The sequence below is a fragment of the Lissotriton helveticus genome, chromosome 4_1, assembly GCF_964261635.1.
Source record: "Lissotriton helveticus chromosome 4_1, aLisHel1.1, whole genome shotgun sequence".
In the NCBI taxonomy this organism is placed as follows: Eukaryota; Metazoa; Chordata; class Amphibia; order Caudata; family Salamandridae; genus Lissotriton; species Lissotriton helveticus.
The window spans coordinates 1106385807-1106398510 of NC_136063.1; the positions used below are offsets into that span (position 1 = coordinate 1106385807).

A 12704-nucleotide genomic window follows, 5' to 3' on the forward strand; every position below is an offset into this window, starting at 1 on the left:
GGAATCTGTATTTCTCCAAGGCAGTAGGTATACTCTTTAACTCTGCATCTAATATGGGTAAAAAACAATTTCTCCTCTATTATGAGTTTAAAACAGAAGATGCATCCCAATTTTAACTTATAAAATTGAACTCTGGGGTTATCGGGATGTACATTGCATAAAAATGGAGAAAAACTGCTTTTGTAAGCGCTTGTTGGCACTCCCTCCAAGTATTCCAAATTGTTTTGCACATGATCTGGGGATGGAATATGTGGAGAATTCAATTAAATGAACTCTTTTATTGCTTTGGTTTGCAATATGGAGAATTCATTAATGAGCATACATCACTTAACCAAGACATAACAGAGGATTACTTATCCTGTAGCACAACCCCAAAATTCCCTGGATCCATTATATCAAGATCACAATAGCAAAATTAGAATAACCCTCACTGTTCACCTTTGCCAGGTTCAATTACTATTGAATATGACCTATGGTTGAAGGAGTCTTTCTGTAATTCCATGAAGTCCGAGAGGAAACCTGCAGAACTTCAGAAGCCACTTATAAGAGGCTAGGACGTGAAGAACTTCAGAAGCCACTTCTAAGAGGCTAGGACGTGAAGAACTTCAGAAGCCACTTCTAAGAGGCTAGGACGTGAATTAGACCACCCTGGGGCTGGAACCCTATCTTGATGATGTGATACATGTGTGGGGAAAAGTATTGCTAACTAAATTTAGACCTGGTTCCATTTGTTGGTATTTGTCGTTTCCCTTTGGCCAACATGATACTTCCTCGATTTGTGCTTGCCCATGTAATGAAACAGCCCTACAAACTAGTTTACACTTGGCTTTTTTTTTGCAATTTTTACAAGACCCTTTCTAGCCAATATCTGATATCTCTATTGAAAAAATGTAGGCTTTGAAAGATGTAGGCCAGCCTTACGTTATTATTTTCAAAATACTATCATCACCATAGGTGTGTTTTACAGTTAGCTGCTTTTTTAAGTCTTGCATAGGGCAGCACATGCGCTGCCTCTATGAGGCATTAAGTAAATAGTAATAGTGGTAAAACTCCACCCATTGCATTTATATATGTTTTTTAGCTTGCCATTGGTTAAATCTGGCATTGCTCTTTTTATGTATCTATTTGATTGGCTGGTGCTCCGAAACGTCACTTCCCTTTTGCTTCCATTGTGCAGGAAGCAGCACCGACCAACTACCATTTACTTCCGCTCCTGGCTGTTATCTATACATTTGGGGACTACTTGTTTTTTCATTTGCGCTCAGCGCACGATGCCCGCTTTCACTACAAAGCAGGGACAATGGCGGCCGTGGTCATGACTGTGCACTACACCTCGCACTCTCTCTTACGTAAGTCCCCTTCTTCTTTTTGAAACTGCTTTGCCGCCCCATGCCGTGCCTTTCACACGCTCAACATGCAACGCCCGCTTTCACTTTCAAAGCAGGAAAAATAGCGGCGCTCATCATAACTCTGCACCTAGGATTTTATCCCAGAGTCGAGGTAAGACTAGAGGCGGTGGGTGCACGTGTCACAAGGATGCCTCCTGTTAACTCAATGATCACAACAAAACTGCAGAATCTCGCAATAGCTGCTCAGGCGGTGCCACTATAAACGCGACTTTAGCAAGCAAACGCGGATCTTTCTCCAAAATGTTAATCAATCATAGAAGTGCTTTGCCCTGTCAGTCTGCGAGAGAACTGCAACCTGCATAGCATTGCGTTTCTCCTATTAACATGCGTAGAGAATCTAGATTTCTTTAAAGACACGGAGGCTGACAATATGCAATGACTTTTAATGCAGTTCCAAGCAGCCGCATGAGTCATAATACAAAGGTTCCAAAAAACATTGAAACAAGCTAAGAAACATAACATGACAACCATCTGCCTCTTTTAAAACAGGCGAAGAAAAGATCCGATGAAATATCCGAAATGAAGAACTCGAAGGCTGACATCCAAAGGAGACGTGAAGAAGGTAACCAACCAAATGAAAATCCACAAACGTAGCTCACGATGAAGGATTACCTGAAAAGAAAGAAAGCAATGAAAAATTGTGACCAAAAGGGTCCACCAACAGAACAAAATATTCACAAAATTGAATCAAGGTAAAACATGTCAATGAGAAACAATTGAAACAATTGAAATAAAATGTCAATGAAAAACATATGAGCAACCAAACTATAAATGAGAATAAACAAGTAGTCACCAAGCACCAAACAGGGGAATGGGACGGGTGGGATAATGTCAGCCTCCATGTCTTTAATGAAATCTAAATTCTCTAGGCATGTTAATAGGAGAATCGCAATTTCATTACAAGAACTGAGGCTACATTATGCATGTTGGTAGCCTTGTAAAAAGACATTCGACATGTGTTTAATTGGTTTACAATAGTGTTTAGCAAAGGTACTAGCGTTAGACCAGTTGGCAGCTTTAAGAATATCATCCAACTTACCTCCAGACCATAGTGACTTACTCGCCATAGCACCTCTAAGTGAATGAGCTTGAAACTTGGCTACGTTAATACCTGCTAGATTCATAGCAGAATTAACTCATCGAGCAATGGAAGTCGAGGAAATGGCCTTATGGGGTTTAACAAAGGAAATGAGGAGTTAATTCTCATTAATAGGCCGCAGGTTAGACATTTTCTGATCATACGCTTTCATACATTCAACTACACAAAGTTTCGGGCAAGGGTCGAAACGAGGATATAAGATTTAGTCAGACATGGTTTTGGTTCTTCTGTAGACCTCAAATTTAACTCCAAATAAATTATAGGATCTGTTGGAGATCTCCAGAGCTCTTCGACAAGAGATAAGGCAAAGGAGAGTAGCGAGTTTAATGGTGAGAAGTTTTCTATTCAAAAGAAAATTGTCGGGCCAAGAGATGAAAAGATCTAGAATCAAATTCACATCCCAGAGGGTATCATATTTTGGTTTCGGGGGTCTTTTGAGACGAATGCTCTTCATAACTCTATAAACAATGACGTTTTTACTGACTGTTTTCCCGTTAACAAGAACATGAACAAGAACATGACCTGCGGAGATAGCCGATCTATAGCAATTAATCGATCTATAACTTAAACCTTTATCAAAAAGTTCAGCAAGAAAGCCCACTGCATCAACGATAGGTGCCTGTATGGGATCCAAATCCCTTTCCAGGCACCAACTAAACAAAGATTTCCAGATATTATTGCATCTGTAGTGAGTTCCCGGCGCCTATGACTCTCTGAGGAGAGTAGCAGCTGATGTCGAAAGTCCTGAGACTTCATTGGATCTCCTGACACTCTCCAAGCAAGAAGGTTCAAACTCCCAGATACGGTCAGGAGGTGAGAGTCTCCGTTTACGTCTGTAAGGAGATCCTCTAGAGAAGGTATCAGAAAGGGAAGTTTGTATGTTAGTTCCAGAACTGTGGGGATCCATGCCTGAGACGGCCAGAAGGGAGTTATCAGGACTAGAGAACATCGGTCCTGTCTCACTTTCTGCAAAACTATCTGGATCATTGCAAATAGGGGAAAGGCATATGCATTGATCCCTGACCAGGGTTGAAGGAATGCGTTCACTGCTAGAGCACCGGGATCCAGCATCCAGCTGTAGTAATGATCCAGTTGAGAAGTGAGACGACTCGTAAAAAGGTCTATCCCGAAGGGACCCCAGAACGAATTCAGCGAGTCGAAAACAGCGACGTTGAGCTTCCAGTCGCTGAAGTCCAAAAGGAATCTGGAATTCCAATCAGCAGAGTCGTTTGATTTCCCTGGGTAGTACTCCGCTTTGAGGGAAATTTTAAGCAGAACATTCAGAGCCTCTTGGCTAGGTTGGAAAGGTCGGCAGATTTCGTACCTCCCAACCGATTGAAGTAGGCCATTGCAGAAACATTGTCCATCTTCAAAACGACTGACCTCCCCTGCAGGGAGTGCTTAAAGCTCATAAGAGCGTACAGGCCAGCAGTTAGTTTGAGGAAATTTATGTGGTGAGATGATTCCTCCCGAGACCATACCCACCCGTATTATGATCCAGGAGGCATGCACCCCAACCATGAAGGGAAGCATCCGATTCCAAAACAAACTCTGGTTCTGATCCAAAAATTGCTTTCCCATTCCAAGCCTTCAGGTTTTCCAGCCACCAGCCTAGTTCTGCTTTGGCCTCCAAATCTAGGGTGATTCAGTCTTCGTACCAGTGAACATACCTTAACCCTCTCCGTTTTATCCTTTGCAAGGCCCGGTAATTCAGAGGGCCCTGAAAAATTGCCTGGATGGAGGAAGACAGGAGACCTAGGAGTCTGGCCAGCTCCCTAAAAGGGAGATCCTACTGCCTTAGGACATGCCGTATCTCTTTCCTGATCTTTGAAATTTTGGAAGCAGGTAAGAGAAGAAGACGCTTGGAAGTGTCCAGAGTGAAACCCAGAAACTCCAGAGATTTTGAGTGGGATAGGATGGACTTCTCTTTGTTGATAATGAATCCTAGACTTTCTAGCAGATTCATGACCGTTTCCAGATCTAGGAGAATTTGTTGGAGGTCTTGAGACATTATCAGGATGTCATCGAGGTAAATGATAAGACGGACACCTCGCTCTCTCCGGAAGGAGACTACTGCTCTCATAACCTTGGTAAATCACCAAGGAGCGGAAGAAAGCCCGAAGGGGAGGACCTGGAACTGGTAAAGGTGACTTTTCCATAGAAATTGGAGGAATGGTTGATGCATTACCGCCATCGGAATCGTGAAATACGCGTCCTTTAAATCCCGTTTGACCAACCAGTCTTCCTATTGGAGAAGATCTCTCAGGAGATGTATTCCCTCCATTTTAAAATGCCTGTAAACAAGAAATTTGTTGAGGTTTTTCAGATTTATGACGGGTCTCCAACCCTTTCCTTTTTTCTCCACAAGGAATAGTGTACTTACGAAAGTTAAAGAATCCAAAGGAACCTCTATTATCGCACCTTTTTGGAGCATTGAAGAGATTTCTTCCTCTACTATTTTCTCTTTCTCTAGAGAAACAGGAATGTCCCTTGGTAGGGTAGTTTGAAACGGAGTCTGAACAAAATCTATCATAAAGCCTTTTACTGTGGATAGAACCCAAGGATCCCGGGTTATCTCTTCCTATCTTTTCGAAAAAAGCCTGAGTCTGCCGCCCACCTTTAAGGGGATAGAAGGAGAAAGTAAGAGTGGAGGACTTACTTGTAAGATTGAAGGTGAATGAAGCACAAGATCTTGTACCTCTCGCTCGCTTTCCTCTTCCGCGAGTGTAGAAGTAAGGGGTGCTGTTTTGTTGATAGCCTCTTCCGAAGGCGCGTGATCTCTGGTAGGGCCTCTGGTTAAATCGGCCGGAAGAAAGGCCCCTTCTTCCGGCCCTCCCAAAAAGTTTATTATTAAACACCCTTCTGATGTTATCTTGGCCTTATCAAGGGCTGTGAAAGTAGCCACGTACTTTCCGAGTGATTTGATAAGCTCCTCCCCGAAAAGGAGGCCTTTTGGATTTGAGGAAGGCTCTTTCTTGGCCATGTCAGAGAGTTTGGGATCGAGCTTATATAAAATCAGTCTACGCCTATCGGCGTTAATACTAGCATTAGCGTTGGCCATACGAATGAGGGCTCTTTGACTCCATCCTCAAATTAAATCCGTATTGAGAGGGGTACCGTGAAGATGGCACTCTTCTGCAGAGTCAAGTATCCTAGTAAGAGGGCCGAGGACATCTAACAGGCGGTCTTGGCAACCCTTGAATTATTTCTGTAGCCGCTTCTTGGGGTCACGTCCGAGCCTGAAGAGGAACTTTATCAGCTCAGGATCGAGGTTAGGGGCGTAAAATCCGTGCCGCTCGCGGAATTCACGGATTTTCGGCAAATTCGCAATCCGCGAACTCTCGCGAATTTGTCGAAAATTCGCAAATTCGCACGAAGCGGATTTTTTTGCTTGGAGTCGCGCTTGACAAATACAATATTGTGGCGCGCGGCGTTCACTTACCGTCATTCAGCGTTTGAAGAGTTGTTTTTCTCCATGTTTGCGTGTGCTGCGCCATTTTGGATCTTGCTGCGGGATCCGCAGGAGTTTGCCGACCGCGATTACGTCATCGCGGCTTGCCACCTTGCACAGCGAGAGTTTGTCAACGCGAGTACGTCATAAAGGCCTGTGATCACGCATCGCGGGAGTAAACACTTGTGAACACGTAGATGCGGCGGGCAGCGACAATCTCGCGTTTGCGAAATTGCAAAATGTGCAGTTCTGCACAAGAAATCCACCAGCAGGCAGCATAAACCTTCTGAAAATGATGATTTTTATCAGAATAACTCCTCAGGTTGACATTTGCCTGCACTTTTTTTTGCAAGGAGTCCATTTTGGGGGTGGGTGGGAGGAAGGAAGTGCCCCACAGTCTCCAACTTCCTGTTCCTGTCCAGCAGGCTCCTCCCAGTGCTTTGTTCATGTCCTGGTCACTTTGATTTGGATCTTGACCTGGAAGGATTACTTTTTGTGGATGCTGCTGGATATTTGGATTTGAGGCCTTTTTGACTTTCTTTGGATCACTTTTGGATTAGAAATTTCACAAGTAAGTTGATGTTGTCTGTTTGGGGCATTACAGTTGCTGCAACTACAATTTTGGAACTTTTTCAGAACATTAAATAAAATATATTGTGGGTAGCCACAGTATCCAGTAGGACCAGGGTTAGTTATGGGTGCATGATGCAACTGTTTTGTTGAATTTCAACATCATTTAGGGCATGGATGGGATTGGATTGTGGTGATTTTTGTGTGTTTTTCGATTTTTTGGCTGTTGTTGGGGCATGGCCATGTGGGTGGGGGCCATTTTGAGGACTGGTACAGGCAGGGCCTGGTCATGTGGTGGGGGTCAAGGGGCCATTTTGAATCCAGGCAGTGTGCTTTGTGCCATCGGCCTGCATCCAATGTGCCTTGCTTTCATCCATTATGCCCAGGGGTACCCAGTGGTGCATGGGCCTAGTCTTTCTGTGGGGTCTCTTTAATGTAAACATCATGGAGGGCATGGATGGCATTGGATTGTGGTGATTTTTGTGTGTTTTTCGATTTTTTGGGGTGTTGATGGGGCATGGCCATGTGGGTGGGGCCATTTTGAGGACTGGTACAGGCAGGGCCTGGCCATGTGGTGGGGGTCAAGGGCCCATTTTGAATCCAGGCAGTGTGCTTTGTGCCATAGGCCTGCATCCAATGTGCCTTGCTTTCCTCCATTATGCCCAGGGGTACCCAGTGGTGCATGGGCCTAGTCTTTCTGTGGGGTGTCTTGAATGTAAACATCATTGAGGGCATGGATGGCATTGGATTGTGGTGATTTTTGTGTGTTTTTCGATTTTTTGGGGTGTTGATGGGGCATGGCCATGTGGGTGGGGGCCATTTTGAGGACTGGTACAGGCAGGGCCTGGCCATGTGGTGGGGGTCAGGGGGCCATTTTGAATCCAGGCAGTGTGCTTTGTGCCATAGGCCTGCATCCAATGTGCCTTGCTTTCCTACATTATGCCCAGGGGTACCCAGTGGTGCATGGGCCTAGTCTTTCTGTGGGGTCTCTTTAATGTAAACATCATGGAGGGCATGGATGGCATTGGATTGTTGTGATTTGTATGTGTTTTTCGATTTTTTGGCTGTTGTTGGGGCCTTTTGCCCAGGGGTACTCACTCAGTGGTGCATGGGCCTAGTCTTTCTGTGGGGTGTCTTGAATGTAAACATCATTGAGGGCATGGATGGCATTGGATTGTGGTGATTTGTGTGTGTTTTTCGATTTTTTGGGGTGTTGATGGGGCATGGCCATGTGGACGGGGGCCATTTTGAGGCCTGGTCCAGGCAGGGCCTGGCCATGTGGGTGGGGGTCTAGGTGCCATTTTGAAGCCAGGCAGTGTCCTTTGTTGTGTCATAGGCCTGCACCCAGTCCGCCATGCTTTCATCCATTATGCCCAGGGCCCAGGGGTACTCTGTCAGTGGTGCATTTTATTGGTCTTTCCATTTTGGGGGGTGGGTATAATAAAAATGCTTACTTGCAAACTATTAATTGAAGCGCTACATATGCAACATTTATTTAACTGATGTTCCTCTGGCTTTGTTTGCTTTTAGGTGCAGAAAGACGAATCATCAGCCTCATCGTTCCTCATCAGTGCCAGGAGGAAGTCCTGCTGCGGTGTGTGCAGCACAACGTCACGTGTGGCCACAGACAACTCTGCAACTTGTGCAACTGCGGCCTGCTGTTCTGACATCTGAAGAAGATGGCCGCAAAAAAAGTTGCCCGTAGCTCCTCTAGCAAGAAAGTTGCCAGTAAGGAGCAGAAGAAGCAAGTGGCGCCACTTACCAAGGAGACTGATGTGACGACCGCCAAATTATTGGGGAAAAAAAAGTACGCCTGCAGCAGCAGCGGGGTCTGCTGGGGACCAAGCTGGGAGCAGCACCTCCGCTCCATTGGGCTCAGTGCCACCACCACCACGCCAACTTAGGTCCAAGCCCTTGAGTGCTGCAGAGGCAGCCAGTATAGTTGTTCAATCACCATCGACCAGTGATGTTGGCTCATCGCAAGAAAGTAGCAGGATCCCTCATTCAACACAGGTTGTTGTAACTCATCTGACGAGTGTTCAACACCACAGCCGCAACAACAACCACATGTGCAAGTACAAGCCCAAGTACATGTGGAAGGAGAGGCGCAAGCAGAGGTGCATGGAGCGGCACAAGTGCCCACAATAGTTGTTTCTCCCGAAGTAGGGGCACATCAGGAAATCGACATTCAAGCCGAGGTATCATATGAGGAAGCCACTCCTCCTGATGATTCATTGTCTTCCAGATCCCTAGCAAGGAAAAGATCAAGGATGGTGTCTACATCTTCTTCAAGCCCCCTTCCTTCTGATGATATGGATGAAAATTGGGAACCAACAGGCCTGAGTGAGGCACACCATGATCTGACAAAGGTAGCTAAGCGTAAAAGGAAGGTCCCCGAAAGTCTCATAGTTATGGAGTGTGATGATGACGCTGAAAAAGACGTGGCGTATACTCCTGCTGATGATGAGTCTCACGACGACGACGCAGTCATCATAGACGTCACTCCAGCCTCAGCAGGCATGCAGCAAACAGACATTTATATCCTATTCCGAAATGCTGCTGAGCGTGATGTTGGCGACGTGTCAATGGGATCACCACCAATGCAGTTAACTAGTACACCACCACCTACAGCTTCCATATTTTCTCGCCAGAAGGGACCTCCATCCACCTCGACCTCCATTCCCTTAATTAGCGGTGCTGTAAGTGCACAACGTACTAAATTTCGGCAACACACAACCTCCACTTCATCTGGCATTAGCAGCATTCCCAGTATCGCCTCCTCCGCCCCCCACAGACATTTGAAGTCGCAGTTTGGGGTTTCTTTAGTGTTAGCCCAACAAGGGAAAACATAGCCATTTGGACCATTTGTAAGGTTCGAGTTAGTCGTGGTAAGCTTGGTACCAACTGTGGTACCGGAGGCCAGAGAGGTCATCTTGAGAGTCAGCACACTGTCAAATGGCATGCGCACCTAAGGGAGATCAAGGCAGCCCGAATTGCAAGTCAACAAATTGTATGCGTTGATGTTTCATCTGCTGATGACGAGGAGGAAGAAGCGTCAAACATTTCTTCAGTTACACCCAGTACCCCTGTCAGCAGCACACCCCCTGCAAGATATATTAGCCAAACTAAGAATGTGGGAGAGAGTGAGACACCAATGCGAAAAAGTTCATCATCACTGAGTGTAACTGGGTCGAACAAGTCATCATCATCCCGTAAAATGGTCCAGCCCACCATTAGAAGCATGTTGTTTTCAGATGCGCCATTTGATCGCAACCACCCAACGGCGCGTCTGTATAACACTAAGCTGGCTAAAATGCTAGCGCTGGACCTTCTCCCTTTTTCTTTTGTGGAAGGGTTGGGTTTTCTTGAAATGGTGGCAACGCTCTGCCCTAAATGGAAGGTTCCTAGCCGGTTCTATTTTGCCAGAGTTGCGGTTCCAGCACTACATGAAGATGTGCTGAAGGTGATTGGGGCAGCTTTGCAGAAGAGTACTGTTCACACTATACATCTGACAACAGACATGTGGACCAGTTGCGCAGCCACTGATTACATGTGCATCACTGCACACTGGGTCTCTTTTTCAGGGGTTAAAGCAAAGCTAAACGCAGGTGTTGACATGGACAAAGTTTATAAAGCTGCTCGGAAACATGCAACAACAGCCATGTTTGCCATGGAGAAAACTCATACAGGAGAAAACATTTTGCATGAGTTTAACACAAAGGTCTTTGAATGGCTGTCCCCAAGAAAACGCATGATTGGTTATGTTTCCACGGATAATGGCGCCAATGTAGTTAAGGCCATGGATAAGGGTAACTATTTCAGAGTCCCATTTTTGACGCACTGTATAAACCTAGTTGTTAAAAAATTCTTGAGTGAAGAAAGTCCAGTCTCCGAGTTACTGACCACCTGCCGAAGAATGTGCACACATTTCAACCATTCTTTTAAGGCCCGGAAGCAGCTGAGGTGCCTGCAACATGAACGTAAAGTGCCAGTGAAAGCACTCATCCAGGAGGTTGGCAACACGTTGGAACTCAACCTTCTACATGTTTGAGCGTCTGTATGAGCAGTATGCGGTAGTCGATCAGTATTTCTTTAAACTGGGTACACCTATGATAGACATGAGGATACAGGTGGAGCAATGGGAGCTAGTTAAAAGCCTGACAGACATGCTTCGTCCTTTTGAGGTCTTCACGCGTGCAGTCAGCAGGGAGGACTGTAATTTGGGAAAAGCTATCCCATTGTTGCGCATGCTAGAGCACCAACTGAAGGCGGTGTCTTCTATGTTTGAAAAAGATGGAAAGGAAGAAGCATTTGAGTTGGCGGAGAAGTTATTACAGCGCCTACTTCACGATGATCGTCTTGAAATGATCCACACAGAACAGCATTACATTTCTGCTACTATTCTGGATCCACGGTACAAAAAGGCAGTGGCAGGCAGAGTATTCTTTCCTTTTGATGACGCAGATGTTACAAAGTACACACATTGGCTAGCTGTGTCAGCCACTCGGTTTGAAATAATAATAATAAGACCATTTCTAAAGCGCCTGGTTACACCTATGACGGTGTGTCCCCGCGCTGAAAAACTACTGCTCCCAGATGAAGCTGAAACCAAGTCTCACTAAAATCCTAGAATATATCAGGATACTATTTACTTGGGAAAGAGATAAGTTTTCAAATTTTGTCTGAATCTTGTTTCGGAGGGCTCCATCCGAAGGTTCAAGGGGAGGCTATTCCAGTGTTTACTAGCCAAGAAACGGAAGGAGCTACCTCCCATTCTGGACCTGTGAACACGGGGAAGTTTGAATAGCATCACTCCAGCGGATCTAAGATTTCGAGTAGGGCGATAGATAATAAGGAGTCTTTGCAGGTAATTTGGGCCTTTTCCCTGGGCAATACGATGAGCCATACATAGTGCCTTGAATTTGATGCGCTCCACAAGAGGGAGCCAATGAAGTTTACGCAATGCCGTCGTACCGGATGCCCTGCGTGGAAGGTTCAGTACCAGGCGGGCAGCGGCATTTTGGACACATTGTAGTTGTTGAACGCCTTTTTTGCTCAAGCCTAGGAGAAGGGCGTTGCCGTAATCCAGGTGTGGCGTGACTAGGGCGTGGATAAGTTTCTTCCTGGCCCCAAAGGGGAGCAGGTCGAGAACTTTGCGGAGGGTTTTTAATATTCCAAAGCATTTTCCAGTGATTTTGCTAATTTGTTGCTTGAAGGAAAGCTCCGCATCGATCATAATTCCCAAGTTTCTTACAACCTCTGCTGAGCGAGGGATTGGCCCTAAATCCGTCGGCCACCAGTCCTGCGACCAGGTGGAGGGAGACTTACCGACCACTAGCAACTCGGTTTTCTCACCATTTAGGCGAAGGCAGTTGCACTTCATCCATCCAGCCACTGCCCGCATACAATTGGAAAACTTAATGGCTTCCTCAGGCTGGTTGTTGGCAAGTTGAATTATTAATTGGGTATCGTCAGCGTATGTGACGATATCCACACCATAGGATTCCACGATATGTGCCAAGGGCTCCATATATATATTAAACAGCGTGGGGCTCAAACTTGAGCCTTGTGGAACCCCACAAGAGAACGGCAGGAAATTGAAGGAAAAGGCAGTACATCAGCAGGCCATCCGCAGTCAAAAAAATCCACTTCTGCATCTGTGGCTGTGGCAGAAGTGAGTGATTTTCCCTCCCAGCCGTTAACGACACCAGCAACCGTATCATCTGCACCAGACACAACAGTAATATTGTGTGAAGAAGAGGATTGGCTAACTCAGCTTGGGTTTGCTTCTCAAATGGTCCCAGAAAGAAGTAAGCAAAGTGGAGGAATCCTGGAGAACCTTGAGTCGATGGTGCAGGCCTATCTGAATGACTCAACAGAGATCCATGTTCCTCATGACCCATTGGCGTATTGGCATGGGAAAAGAGATGTGTGGCCAGAGATCACCAACCTGGCTATAAATTACTTGTCTTGCCCACTCGCAAGCGGGTCTTCTGAACGTGTTTTCAGTGCTGCTGGTGGCATTGTAACTTCCAAAAGGACCCGCCTCTCGCCCAAAAATGTGGAGAGGTTAACAATGATCAAGATGAATCAGCACTTCATACCACCAGATTGCAAAATACGAGAATGCACGCAGGAAGAAGACGAGGAGGACACCAACTTAGATGAGGGAAGT

General features: G+C 45.8%; 1 long non-coding RNA gene across 1 annotated transcript in view; it reads right to left on the reverse strand.

The window, feature by feature from the left end:
- Positions 1-976: 976 nt before the first annotated feature.
- Positions 977-12704, reverse strand: part of LOC144827443 (uncharacterized) — a 58885-nt gene continuing 47157 nt past the window's right edge. The window contains exons 3-4 of the long non-coding RNA XR_013610189.1: positions 1306-1725; positions 977-1260 (exon numbers count right to left, since the gene is read on the reverse strand). This is a non-coding gene — a long non-coding RNA (uncharacterized LOC144827443). The remainder of the gene's footprint in view (positions 1261-1305; positions 1726-12704) is intronic.